This window comes from Lissotriton vulgaris, chromosome 1_1 (genome assembly GCF_964263255.1).
Source record: "Lissotriton vulgaris chromosome 1_1, aLisVul1.2, whole genome shotgun sequence".
In the NCBI taxonomy this organism is placed as follows: domain Eukaryota; kingdom Metazoa; phylum Chordata; class Amphibia; order Caudata; family Salamandridae; genus Lissotriton; species Lissotriton vulgaris.
The window spans coordinates 1,047,248,285-1,047,263,734 of record NC_141685.1 but is presented as its reverse complement, the minus strand read 5'-3'; the positions used below and the strand labels follow the sequence as shown (position 1 = coordinate 1,047,263,734).

General features: G+C 45.1%; 1 long non-coding RNA gene across 1 annotated transcript in view; it reads left to right on the top strand.

Annotated features, from left to right (window-relative positions):
• LOC147748497 (uncharacterized) overlaps positions 1-15,450 on the top strand; it is a 272,878-nt gene that overhangs the window by 131,329 nt on the left and 126,099 nt on the right. The gene's annotated exons all lie outside the window — the stretch shown is intronic.

Sequence of the window (15,450 nt, the reverse complement as noted above, 5' to 3'; positions counted from 1 at the left end):
ACAACGGCACTCAAAGATAAATATATACAGAATCCACACCCTCAAGGATGCACAGAGGCGTGCACACATTTACCACCCCTCAGAAAAGCATGCAATTTACAGATCAACAAAGAGACGAATACAGGAGTAAGACCTGTTAACCCAGGTGAGACAGATCAACAGCAATCACTGATACCCACGTACCGACACCAAGAACCTCACAGATGCACACGTGGAATCAACACCTTTATAGCAATCTACCTTCAGTTACAAGAGCCCTCAAAGACACGCGTAATGGGCTACAGACACCACACAACTCAGATAGTCACTACACGACGCATAGATTCAGATATAGGCACCACCGTCCTGACGATGCACAAACGCATGCATACAGACAGACACCACACAACTCAGATAGTCACTACACGACGCATAGATTCAGATACAGGCACCACCGTCCTGACGATGCACAGACACATACATACAGACACCACACAACTCACAGATAGACACTACACGACGCATAGATTCAGATATAGGCACCACCGTCCTGACGATGCACAAACACATGCATACAGACAGACACCACACAACTCAGATAGTCACTACACAACGCATAGATTCAGATACAGGCACCACCGTCCTGACGATGCACAGACACATACATACAGACACCACACAACTCACAGATAGACACTACACGACGCATAGATTCAGATACAGGCACCACCGTCCTGACGATGCACAAACACATACATACAGACAGACACCACACAACTCAGATAGTCACTACACGACGCATAGATTCAGATACAGGCACCACCGTCCTGACGATGCACAGACACATACATACAGACACCACACAACTCACAGATAGACACTACACGACGCATAGATTCAGATACAGGCACCACCGTCCTGACAATGCACAAACACATACATACAGACAGACACCACACAACTCAGATAGTCACTACACGACGCATAGATTCAGATACAGGCACCACCGTCCTGACGATGCACAAACACATACATACAGACAGACACCACACAACTCAGATAGTCACTACACAACGCATAGATTCAGATACAGGCACCACCGTCCTGACGATGCACAAACACATACATACAGACAGACACCACACAACTCAGATAGTCACTACACGACGCATAGATTCAGATACAGGCACCACCGTCCTGACGATGCACAAACACATACATACAGACAGACACCACACAACTCAGATAGTCACTACACGACACATAGATTCAGATACAGGCACCACCGTCCTGACGATGCACAGACACATACATACAGACAGACACCACACAACTCAGATAGTCACTACACGACGCATAGATTCAGATACAGGCACCACCGTCCTGACGATGCACAAACACATACATACAGACAGACACCACACAACTCAGATAGTCACTACACGACACATAGATTCAGATACAGGCACCACCGTCCTGACGATGCACAGACACATACATACAGACACCACACAACTCACAGATAGACACTACACGACGCATAGATTCAGATACAGGCACCACCGTCCTGACGATGCACAAACACATACATACAGACAGACACCCCACCACTCACAGATAGTCACTACACGACACATAGATTCAGATACAGGCACCGCCGTCCTGACGATGTACAAACACATACATACAGACAGACACCCCACAACTCACAGATAGTCACTACATGACGCATAGATTCAGATACAGGCACCACTGTCCTGACGGTGCACAAACACATACAGACAGACACCCCACAACTCACAGATAGTCACTACACGACGCATAGATTCAGATACAGGCACCACAACGTCCTGACGATGCACAAACACATACATACAGACACCACATTCCCTCGGATGGACCTGGATTGAAATCACAGTCCTCTCACATCCCTACATTCTGTCCTTTATGGATGTGCACATATTAACACCAACACGTTCTTAGATGCTCACACAAATGAAATGAAATGAAATCAATTTGTACTTGTAAAGCGCACTGCTGCCCAGAACCCTTCCGGGCTTTTCCCTGTGAAATGTCCACTCCTGGGCACCCCCAAGGTGAAGCCAGGCATCCCAGCCCTGGTGGGGCTGTTGTGGAGAATAAGCAAGCTCTTGCCTAGAGTTGCAGAGTGGGACCCAAGATTAGAATAGGCACTGAGGCGAGAATTATCAGGTCAGAGGAAATTGAGCCCAAGACCCGCCGAGGCGGGAATTAAACCCTGGTCCCGGGCCTGACCTCTGCATCAGGGACACCAAAATCCTCACACATTGAAAAACACATACATACAGACACCACACCCCCACAGATGCACACACTCTGTATATGAGCATTTATTTGTATTATAGATATGTACCTATATATGTGTATTGCTTTGTATAAATATGTAGAATAATTATGTTTAAAAAAAGTACAACACTTGAAAACCAGAGTTTATCTAATACATCTTTAATCTACATATTATTTTCCGGAGAAAGCTCAAGACGTGGCTTTTTCCATCTGGTAATCCTCCTGTTTGACCCTTTTCTGCCTTACCTCACTGCCTGGAACTGGTTCTTGTCGCAGCGCGGGGACACTCTAGCTAGTGTAGCCATGCTCTATATAAGCTTGTTTATTATTATTATTATTATTATTATTATTATTTACGTACTTCCTTTATCCATGTATATACCTTCCATGTACTTGGATCTATATGTTTAATATGTTTATAACTTTTCTCCTAAAAAAACAAGCATACAATGCCCTACACTGCCCAGTCCAAATAACTGACTAACATATCCACCACTTGAGTTACTTTCATATTTCACTATACTAATTCAACAATGACCCTTTATGGGTTCCGGGTCTGGTGGCTCAGTGGAATATTGGATCCACTGCAGGGGCCTGTGTTCGACCTCATGGTCACAGGTTCAAATCCCAGCGGGTCCACTCAGCCTTTCATCCATCTGAGGTCGATAAAATGAGTACCATTGAGTTGGGTAACAATAAACATCCGTTATTCAGCACCAAGAGACCCAGACGGGGTAAACGTGGGCTTTACAAATACACGTTATGTTCCGGAGTAGCGTGCTACTTACCAAAAAAGCACTTCAACACCCCATTAGGGGTAACAAGCGCTATATAAATGCAGACCTTTTTCCCTCTACTATCCGTTCTCTATCCTCTCAATCCAAATAACAGACTAATATCCACCACTCAAATTACTTTCATATTTCACTATACTAATTCACCACTACTCCTTTATGGGTTCCGGAGTAGCGTGCTACTCGCCAAAAGTGCTTTGACGCCTAGTCAGGGGTACTAAGCGCTATATAAATGCAATTACAATACATTAACACCAACCCCATCAGAGATGCAAGCACAAACATGCAGACACCCCTCAGGATTCACCCACACAGAAACCGCAACGCTTACTGCTGCACAAAGAGAATTGACACCTTTACAGATGCACACACCTACATACAGAGCTCTCTCCACATATACACATACATACAGGCACTACACGCCGACATCGTACCTTTCAGAGAAGCACTCTCATACAAACCCAGCACCTCTCTCAGATGCACACATAAAGACACTGCACAATTTACTAACAAACAAGAGGCTTGCACACAAACTTCGGCTCACTTAAAGAAACAACAACATTCAAAGATACCCCGATACCGATACCACCAAGCTCCCAAAGGGACGCAGTCCCCAACACTACAACCCCCCATATACACACTTGCATAAACATATGAAGACAATCCACTCCTCATGCATAAACACATCAACCTAATCACCATCGGCTCACATTTCACACATAAACAAACCACACATACAAACAACAACATAACTACACACACGGGTACTAACTAGAAATAACAATAACCCCCTTGCAGATAAATAGACAGCACCCTCATCAGCTCGTATAATACACCACTCCCATGCTAAAACAGCCTCTCTCTTATCACTGTACCACAACACAAGTATTCACCAAACGTCCAAACACAAACTTCAGAGCTACTGGCACTAGTCTATAGGCAGCATACCACTTACAACATCATCACCACACATACACAACACCCTCAAGATGTAATGCACAAAATCCATACACACCACACCTAAATACACACCAACAATAACACTTCACTCAAACACCACCTCCATTGATCTCTTTGCATAACCAGCTCATATTAACTGCCCAACACAGCATGACCAGTGCCCCCCTGCGCTGAGTATGGCAGTTTAGCTGTCTACCTCTCAGCGATATGCAGCCACTTTAGTGCCACATACACACTATACAAGTACTAATAACATAAAATCTCTGTATGCTGTCCTGTCACTGAGTATTTGAGCCACGCTATGCCCAACAATGCCCACAGTTTAGCATCTTGAGGTGCTCCAAGGTCATTCCGGTGGCAGATGTGTGCTGTATGCTGTGTATGTTTTGCTGTATAAGTATATCTAGTATACTGCAGAATGGGGGGACTCTAAGTGTAAAGGATAGCATCTATGTCTTGACGAAAGTATGACTACAGAGGAGATACCCTTCATTCTGAACAATGAAGTCAGAATTTATCCCTAAATTGGGATTATGTACTGAGTGAGAATGGATAGGTATGAGAGACTTTGCCTCCTTTTTCTGCATGGAATGCATGTATTGAATGAGTAAAGGAGTATTTTGGGCCTGAAGAAGACCTTTGACCAGCTTTGACACTTGGGTCGAAAATGTTGGTATTGTGAAGTGATCAGGTGAAACATACATTTCTACCTTTATACCACGCTGTTTAATTTTAACCCATACATGGGTACCCATTAATAAAGAAATTTGGGGATAACCCTAGGTATTTTTAACTCATAAGCTGGAGCTGTGAATTTGACCTGTAGAAAAACTGTCTAAGAACTCACAGCTTTTCGGCTGAGTCCACTGGTGTGGTACCATCCGAATCCAATGTGGGAGGAAGCCTATGATGAAGCATCCCATGAAAGGTTAGGGTTAAGACAGGTACCTCTTCAATATCTCAAGGCAAGCCTGTAGGTCAAGGTGTGTAAAAACAAGGGTACCCCTGACGCAAATTCCTAAATCAGGGTAAATAACTCAAATGTAAGTATAACAATTTAGGAAAGTTGAAAATAGACGTGGACCTAAATATTACCTGTCATAAACATATCTATGCAACCTCTGTTCATTGGTATCAAGGATATTTTGTATTATTTTAATTACTACAAATGATTTTTACTTCATGTACACATTAAAAGAGAAAACATAGTCCTCTATAGTGAATTTTACTCTGTGATGTGGCAATAAAGGTTCATAAATCAATTCTTATATTGACCCACTATCAAATACATTTTACACCGTGTCAATAATTGGATGTCTTTGAAATTTAAAATGTTTACAATATTTCAATATTTATCAAGACATATGCATAGTCAGTGAATAATCACTTATTTATATATAGGGCATTCATTTCTGGCATGGCTCTTGAAAATCTGTGACCTTGGACCAGCTTTGACACTTTCTTAGGTCGAAACATGTTGGTATTGTGAAGTGATCAGGTGAAATATACATTTCTACCTTTATACCATACTGTTTAATTTTAACCCATATGGGTACGCATTAATAAAGAAATTTGGGGATAACCATAGGTACCATCCGAATCCAATGTGGGAGGAAGCCTATGATGAAGCATCTCATGAAAAGTTAGGGGTAAGACAGGTACCTCTCCATTATCTCAAGGCGAGCGTGTAGGTCAAGACTTTTTCTGTATCTCAGAATAGGATGTGGTTTACATTTATATCTTCACGTGCTCAAGTAACTTGTGTGGTAGTATAACAGCTCTATATATCCACGTTTTGCTGATGATAGTGGCAGAGCTGTGTCCAACTTTACCCACAGTTACCAATCTCTGTGCGCCCACCTGTCTGCATATACCCTCATTTCCTGTGTCTCTCGTCATGTCTCTGCTGCTCTTTTTCATCTGCCTCTTTGTTTTCTCGCAGGGTTCACTATCTATCTATCTATCTATCTATCTATCTATCTATCTATCTATCTATCTATCTATCTATCTATCTATCTGTTCACCTATCGATCTGTTGACCTTGTTTACTCGCCCATTTGCCCATGTGTCTATCTCTGCCTGCTTTATCCGTGTTTCAACCTGTTTGCCCATCTGTCGGAGCCTGCTTGCACACATACATTTCTTTACCTGTGTCTTTCTGTCTGTCTGTGCTCACTTCTCTTGTATGAAAACAATTGCTTTATCCGTTCTGCTCGTCTCTACATAGGCGCTTTTCTCTTTCTCGGTTTCCAAACGCCACCTCTTATTTGGTTGTGCGCCCATTCTGAAGCTTCAAGGCGCAACATTGGTTAGCGGAAGCAGCGGAACTGTTACAAGGGAGCTTTAAACCTGGGACCCCAAAAACGAAAACAGAGCAGAGATCACAAAGAAACAAACTGATACCCCCCCCCCCTGCACTTTTCCACTTTGACCACATCTGTCCCCCATCTGCCCCCGCTGATTCACCTATCCAGTCTTTCCACTGTAACTCCCCCCTGCCGCCCCCTCGCCTTGTCTGTCCCCACCCACCTCTTCTCAAGAGGAGCCCCCGTGCAGGAGGGGGGAGGGCGCGCTAGGGACCCAGCATCGGGAACAACCTCAGAGCAGATGTAAAGTGCTTCCCTGCCCCCTTTTTTCCAACCACGCCCCCGGCCTGCCCCAGCTGCTTCTTTTGAGGTCACTGATGAAGTGTGGGGTGGGGGAGAGGGTTCCCCCACCCCCGCTAGTCTCCATTGTGTCAGTATTCAAACCTGTGACCCGCAGGTTACCCAAACAAAATCCTAGCAGCAGCCGCATCGAAAAACGCAAGCTCTGAAACCTGTGATCTGCGGGACATGTGGCGATCTCGCCTGCAGGTGCATTAGCCACCCGAGCAGGCCCCGACTCAGTGCACGTGATTTGCAGGACCTTCCCAGTGGACGTTCAGCCCAAACCGCGGCCAATGGCCTTAAAAGCACATTTTACCATCACCCGGCTGAAAATGTATTTATTCAGAAAAGTGTATACGCCGCGAACAAGGCCTCCGAGTTGCTCAGAGCGCCTCACATGTATGCATGTTACAATTCAGTATACACAGGGGTTCAGATGTATAAGAAAGTATGGGGACTTTGATCCTGAGCACAGCGGGGGCAGCGTCAGTGTGAGTCGAGCACGGGTCAGATTACACAAAAAAGATGACTAATTCTACAGTTATATTGTTGGACTTCCGCAGAGAGTAACTGCATTGCGTATACAATATAATGAACAGACCTTATATGGAAATAGGTAAACGAATCTTTAAAGTGCAGGAGACCCACTTCTTTCCTCTCAACCCGAGGTAACACAAGGTCACCATTAACCCCGCCGTGACAGTTATTATTTGACAAAAAGTATGGGAACTTTTCATAAAATTAAAAGTGATTGGGAATAGTTCTTGATGGAGCCCGTTCTGTTCGACCTCTGACTGTACACAAGCAGATAGCACCGCCTGGGAAAGCGTAGAACGAGCGAGTGTTGTCCCCTTCACCCAACGTGTGAGGTAAAGGCCAGTCACAGCATATACAGAGTAAAAGCTACATCTTTCTAGAAGTAGTGCCTTGGTTTAAATGTATTTGCATGCATAAACACCGGTAAGTCAATATTACTAATAGTAAATTGCATTGCCCTAAAATATTGCCATGGATTAGGCGTACTTGCTTGCTAAAACCGAGATCAAATCACGGTTGATGTTCAGGTTTCGAGGTATCTGTCAGATAAATGAGATTTCAGGAAACGCCTTCCTTAGTCAAGAGAGTTGCGCAGCCTGATAGACTCGGATAGTGATTTCCATACCTTAAGTGCACGCCCTCAGGGGGAAAGGGCAGCGGATAAGGTTTTCTGAAAGAGTTTGCTCTGGAGGCTAAGGTTAGTTTTTGCTTCCGACCCTAGAGGAGCCCCATAAACTTGTCAGTTTCTGCAGGAGATATTTGGACGTATTCAGGTTTGAGAATGCATCTTGTCTCAATTGGACGTCATTTTAATGAGGAAAGGACAGGTGTGATATGGTCGCATTTGCGTGAGTTTGAGACAAGCCTGGCTGCAGCATGCAAGCCCGTCTTTAGAGGTGCAAGGCTTACTGTGAAAGTCCAGTGAGGAGAGCATTTCCATTGTAAGGAGGGAAAGGACAAGTTGTACGTCCTTTGATGGTAGAAAAGGTTTACAGTTATGTTATGGGTTAGTCTGTGTCGGAAGCTGCCCCATTGGACCAGATTTTGATGTGGACTCCCAAGTTTTAGTTTCCGGTCTGATTTGATACCTCCAGGTCCGGTAGAGGCAACAGTTTGAAGTTGAAAGCTCGCGCATCGTATCACATTTATTCAATTTTCATTCAGCTGGAAATTAGGTTTTGAAGAGAGTAAGAGACATTCAGTTTCTAATTCATTTAGTTTTAGATGCCTCCCAGGCATCCATTTTTAGGTTTCGCCTGGCCGAAGGCTGCGCTCTGCACAGCTTTTCGGCGCAGGCGAAATCTTATGTTACAACCGAGTGGGCTTGGGATTACGCCCACTGTTCCATTGGCTAGCTCCATAAATGGAGGCTAGCCATTGGAACAGAGATCTGTCCGTCATGGCCGGACCAGATTCGTGGGCGTTCCCAAGATTTTTACCCTCTCTGCCTCTGCGATGTCGTCATCGCGGCCGTGGGCGGGGTTTATTTTTTTTGTGCGTCCATGTTTGTGTTCGTCATTCCGCGGCTGCCCGAGGAAGTCCAGGTGAGTGCCTTCCTAATCTTTGCCCCCTCCCGCTGTCCGTTCCTTTCCCGCCCCCCCTCCCGCTGTCCGTTCCTTTTCCGCCCCCCCTCCCGCTGTCCGTTCCTTTTCCGCCCCCCTCCCGCTGTCCGTTCCTTTCCCGCCCCCCCTCCCGCTGTCCGTGTGCTCGTAGGTGCTTGTTGCCTCATGATGGAGGTTCTGTGCAGGACATTGTATAACCATCCCTCCTGTGTTGCAGAGTCATGGCAGAAACAGATGTGTTTCTGCTGTTCCTTGGAAGTGGCCTCCTTGCTCCAGCTGGGTGAGTTCATGTTCAAAGGCAACTCCTACACTATTTATCAGAGGCTGATGTGCGTGAAGTGAATGCAGAGGTCCGCTCCCAACCCCCCCACCCCCGCCCCCTCCTCTCACACTGCTCGTGAGGAGGCACTGCTGTTCAGAAAGCTTGTTCACCATTAGAAACAGGGTCTCGTGAGAGGACAGGAAGAGATAAAATGATCTTACTCGTTATCACGCAGTCCTACTTTTTTTTTAGCTGATCGCAGCAGAGAGTCAAACGCGAGGTTTCATTAGCTAGTTTACATAGCGCCACCAAGCCCCGCAGTGCCACTTTAAGTGCTTCCGAAAAACCAAACTCCCTTCTCTGTACCTCTTCAAAGTCTTCGGTTCATTTTAAACAGAAAGGAATGGGAACTTGCTGCCATCCATCGGCTCTGACGCCCTCTCCTAGAATAGTTTATGGCCAGTGGAGCCTTTTAATCGTAGGCGCTGGAGACGGTAGATGCTGGCACGCATCTTGTGGTGAGTTAGACAGTAATTAAGTTCGCAGTTAGCTCCTGCGAGATGCCCTTAATAGTGGAGCACAGCTGCCCGCCCCGCGTGTGTGCGCGAGTGTGTGTTTGGGAGGTGCCGTTTCCCACAGCTCTGATCTAATTCAGACGAAACTCAATCTCCGTGCGACCGACCCCGCGCCAGCGCTCTCCCACCCGCCGACCGCCCGCTCTCTCAGGCTGTGTGCGTGTTACACATTTAAATTGTCAATCTGGCAGGCTCCCCTCAAACAACCCTTGTGTCTAGGTTTACAATGTCAACCAGCCAGGATGCAGAGACTGTATGCAGCAATAACACGCTCCTGACCCGGGTCCCTGTTGTTCATGCCCCCCCCCCTACCGTCTCGCACTTTTACTTCAACAGCCTGTGTCCTGTGCCCTCGCAGCGCCGACACCCTATACTCGCCACTCAGCAGCTACTGTTAGAGGCCTTTGTTTGTTGGCATTCTGCGTGACCACAAAGCGCCAGAGGCGGCCGAACCAGATGAGGTTGAGAATGTGGAACAGACAAGAAGCTCGGGCCTCGGTTTCAGCAAACCCCACATTCTCAGAACGTCCTATGACCTCTATTAACCTCTTTTTAAAACAGGCAAAACAAGGTTTGACTTGTGTGGACAACTGTGACAATGCCTATAAACAAGCCGCCTGCATTAGGATCACTGACCTAATGCCTCTCTACTGTATTCTGTGTCAGGTTATGTGGTCTCCTATGAGCTGCCAGGGCAAAATGATGAAATATCAGCCCCATCTGTATTCTGTTTTGGATAGAAAATTGAATTTCTGCCTGAATCTTGAATGGAGAGTTGTGCTACAGGCACCTGGTTTGACCACTAACTAATGTGTGTGCTAGTTTAGCCAGTTAACCACGTGCTTCTGTGAACCGTGTAGGTATGTTCTCAATTAACCGTTTGAATATTTGCTCATTTGTCTACTTGAACTGTGTTGTCATAAATGGTGCCTGCTACAAAGAAAGGCGTTTTTAAAGGAAGCATTTTGAGAAAAGTGTACTTTTGGTGGGCTTAAACATTTTGTAGCCAATTCGTTTGGTCTTTAAATCGCTTTCACATGCCGCACTGTAGTGTGTTATCTCTATAGCCAATAGATAGATAGACGTAGATAGCATCCTTTTACCTAAAACATGCTACGGTCTCTATCCATGTAAACTTAAGTTGAAACTCCAATCTCTGGCCAGTGGCCACCAAAGGCGCCGCGACGGCTAATCAGAAGTTTTACCCGCTGCATTAATGCAGTGGCAAAGCTAGACCAAACTGACTAGCCACCATAATGTTCTCCCCTTGCACCCCTTTTATATGGGGATTACCATGAACTCGAAAAAGTAAAGTCATTTGTGTTAAATGTACCTGTCAGGAGGTGACCGGAAATAGAAGGTGACAGGGCAGCTGGGTGCAGTACTGGCTTGTGCTGGAGTGTTGCTGCCAGCATTGGCGTTAAAAGGCACTTCTACGCAGCAGCGTCACTACAGCTCCCTTCTGTACGCAATGACGCAAAACATTTCCCAATCCGGGCCACTTTTGAAAGGCGCTCTGGCCACCTAGCTCCAGTGGCATTTGGCTTCTCCCGCTGTCCGTGTGCCCGTTCCTGCCCCCCCTCCTGCTGTCCGTGTCTCCGGCCCCACTTGTAAATGCTTGTTTTATTTTTGCAGTATATTTCCTTGGGAAAGTGCATGTCTGTAGTTGCATTTGGGGAATGAATCTCTGAAACTGAGATCTGTTTTGAATTTGGGAAGTGCTTCTCTTAGAGACAGCAGCATAGTGTAGGCTGTGAGAGCTGTGTGGGCTGTGTGGGCTGTGAGAGTTGTGTGGGCTGTGAGAGCTGTGTGGGCTGTGAGAGCTGTGTGGGCTGTGAGAGCTGTGTGGGCTGTGAGAGCTGTGTGGGCTGTGAGAGCTGTGTGGGCTGTGAGGGCTGTGAGGGCTGTGAGGGCTGTGTGGGCTGTGAGAGCTGTGTGGGCTGTGAGAGCTGTGTGGGCTGTGAGAGCTGTGTGGGCTGTGTGGGCTGTGAGGGCTGTGCTGGCTGTGTGGGCTGTAAGAGCTGTGAGAGCAGTGTGGGCTGAGAGAGCTGTGTGGGCTGAGAGAGCTGTGTGGGCTGTGAGAGCTGTTGGCAATGTAAATTACAATGCCATTTATTTATAAGTAAAAAAAAAGAAATGTCATGAGCAATGCCAATAACTCTAACTTTTCCAAAGGCGAAACCATTGCATTGTAAATGCTTGTTGAATATAGGCAGGGAAGATGAGAACTTATGATCAGCATTGGAAGGGACTCTAAGGTATAACTGTGTGTCATTTGCGTAAAGATGTTACTGAAACTCCTGGATCCGTCAGTAGTGATCCAAAAGGTTCAATATACATAAAGAAATGCAAGGGTGCCAGTATTAAACCCTTGGGCATACCACAGATCACAGGCACTGGCTTAGAGAGAGATTCCCCAGTTTAAACATATTGACACCTACCTCCAAATAGTATTCAAGCCATTTTAGCATTGCACCATTTAAAATAAAAATAATGTAAAAAAAAAACTGACGTTAAGGGGAGACTGTACATAGCGCGGTACAAATTCATCAAACTCTGTGTACCTTGATTGCTCCGCAAACCACTAAGAAGAGGAGGTTCACTGCAGGTGTCTGTCCTCCCGCATCCTAATGAATCTGACCAGATCTTGTTTGTTTTTGGAAGAATAAAGACTACAAGCCAATTACTTTCTTTAAACTTACCGGGGATTCTGGATTGAACCCAACGTGAAGGTTGTTTCCTACGTTTACCAGCTCCTTTAAGGTGGATGTACACTTCCAGGAACATATCAAACGTACATTCTTGTAAGAAAGTGGTGTGGGTCAACATGCAGGAGGTGGGGAGATGTCTGGGTCTCCCATTTTTGGATTGTGAGACAGTTATGCTGTCATTTAACTGGTCACTGGGAGCCACTGAAAAACATTGGCTTGACATGAAATGTGCCTTGTTGGGTCGAATGGTTCGAGATTTACTGTGGTTACCAAAGCACAGTATACTAAATATTGGTTATGTTTTGGCGAACCCACTTCCTGTTGTGGGGATTTGCACAGATTATCATGGAGCGCTAGTGTTTCAACATTTCTATACCCTTTTGCACCCATGCACGACAACCCAGAATTTGAGCCAGCATTTGTAGGGGAACAGTTCACAAAATGGAAGTTGGGAGACCACCAAATTCAAAGAGAATATTTCACCGGGGCAAGATTTAAACGTTCAAGTTTTGTGAGATGGATTTTTCTCTTTCGGCGAATCCAAAATAATTCGCTACATACTACTAGATCATTCCCCACCACCAATAGAGTGGCTTGGTTGAGAGATCGGAGTCTTTATGAGCTGTTGTTTATATCATACAACTCTACTAAAGGTCTAATCACCCGCCTATAGACAGTACAGGCCGCCATTCAGAGCTCTCTGAGCGGCCTCTTTTGAACAGGTTGGAAACTGTGGCAAGATATTCCACGGACTACTCATAGTGATTAGAATTGGGAAACCCAGTAGAAGTTAATGCATGATTAGTATGTAATCACTGGTACATCGAAAGAGAAACTCAAACATATATGGTAACTGTTGGTGTTAATATAGGATAGAGTGAAACAACATGCACATAATGGACCTGATTCACATAGGTAATTTACACTTTGGGAAAGTTTACACTTTTGGAGTTATTTTACTGCTTTCTGTATTCACAAACTCTGAGTTTAAACTTACCACAAAAGTGTAAGTTACAGGTTTCCACTGCCAGAGTAATCCAATTGTTTTATTCTTGCGTGGGTGGGTGTTGTCTCTCCCTGACCCTCACTAAACCCCTATTACTCCTCCCTAGTCCCATTCCCTTTTGTAGTAAGTATGCCCCTTTTCCTACCTACTCCCTAGTCTCACACACTTTTACTACTAAAACGTATAGTTACGGGTGCAGAGACTAGTCTGTCGGGGTGGAGAACTCCACACAGATAAGTATAGGTAATTTGGAGGTATAAAACTCTGCACTTCGTTAATGAATTGCAATTTAGAATACAATTTATAGCACTCCAAAACATACTACAAAGTGCAGTTTGTGAATCAAGCCTAATGTGTTTTTTTCTGTGATTACAGGAGTATTGGAAAGAAGTGTTGAGTCATGTCAAAGAAACTTTGGATTATGAAATTCCAAATGGCCTATCTATATTTTTATTTGCTTTAATAATAATAACGATTTTAAAGTGCCTGGTTCCACCATACAGTGTGTCCCCACGCAGAGACCAGACCTACCTAGGCTACAGAGCAAAAGAATCTAGTTCGAAAGATCACCGCCGGACACTAAAGAGAGCTAAACAGCCAAGTTTTGAGTTTATTCCTGAACGTCATTTCAGAAGATTCTGCTCTCAACTGTGCCAGTAAAGAATTCCAGTTAGGTCGGGTAGCATAATAATTCCTTTAGAGCAATAGAGCATTTGAACACAAGATTATTTTACAAAAAGGAAAAAAAATATTTATCTAGAGCACACACACAAGCTTCTTAGATTCAAGTATATAATTAACTTTTCAATATCTTTTTTAGTTATTGGTCAATTGAAAGACTGTCACACAAAAAGTATAAATGGTGTGGACAATAAATTAGTGACTAATGTGACATGTGGTGAAAGAGTGAATTACTTTCAACCAAAACATAAACCAGTAAATGACGAAGCATAACAGAACATATTTTTACATATATCTCTGTCCAAGTAATTAGTTCACCAAGTAACCCGACAAATCAACTCTTTTGGTTACAATGACTATGGACATGGGTCAGTGGTACGTCACTATTTATTTATTTCATTTATTAAGCGCTCTGTCACCTGACGGCATCCTGGCGCTGAGAAGCTCGAAGGTACGTAGCAAGAGAAAAAAAAGACAGGAAAGGCACGGGCAGCTGGTACAAAACGGCAGCAGTTACACTCTGGGAAAGAGCCAGGTTTTTAACCTTCTTCTAAATAGTAGGAGTTGGCTGATCTGTCTTAATTCCAGGGGGAGTCAGTTCCAGAGTCTGGCCGCAGCAACCGTAAAAGTTCTGCCACCAGTTCTGACTTTCCTAAAGCTGGCCACCTTAACCAATCTGGCTGATGCAGAGCGGAGGTCCCTGACTGGGACGTACCACACAAATTTCCTCTGAAACACAGCCGGGCCCATCCCATGCAGAGCTTTAAACACGAGACAAAGGGACTTGAACTTTACTCTCTGTCCCACCGGCAGCCAGTGAAGCTCTGCAAGGGCCCTAGAGGATGAGGAACGTCTCGGCCAACCCAAAGCAAGCTTAGCTGCGACAGACTGGATTCTCAAAAGTCTGTCCAGCAGGACCTTGGGGGATTCAAGCAGAAGGGCATTACAGTAGTCCAGTCTACTCAAGACTGAACTCTGTACAACTAGTGCCCGTGCTTGGTGAGGTAGTAAGGGGAGAATTTTGCGTAGAGACCTAATAATCGCCATGCAGCTTCCCACCGTTTTGGTTACTTGGGCCTCCATAGTCAGTTTATTATTAAACATAATGCCTATATACATAGTCTATAACGGCCATACTCAATTTCCGAGGGGCACAGGGTCACCCCGTTGACTTTAATGGTAAAGGATTCAAGGCTTTGGCTGCCAGAAAGGAGAAAAAGCGTGCCACTATTCTGGCCCTAAAGACCAGAGGAACTAACACTAGGTTGGCCTTCGAGGATCTCCGATTGTGCAGGGGTGGGTAAGGCTGTATCATAGTGTGCATATATTTGGGACCTTTCTGGGAGAGGATTCAATGGCAGAAACACATGGCTTCAGAACAAATTATTTTCTCTGTGGGAGCCAGTGGAG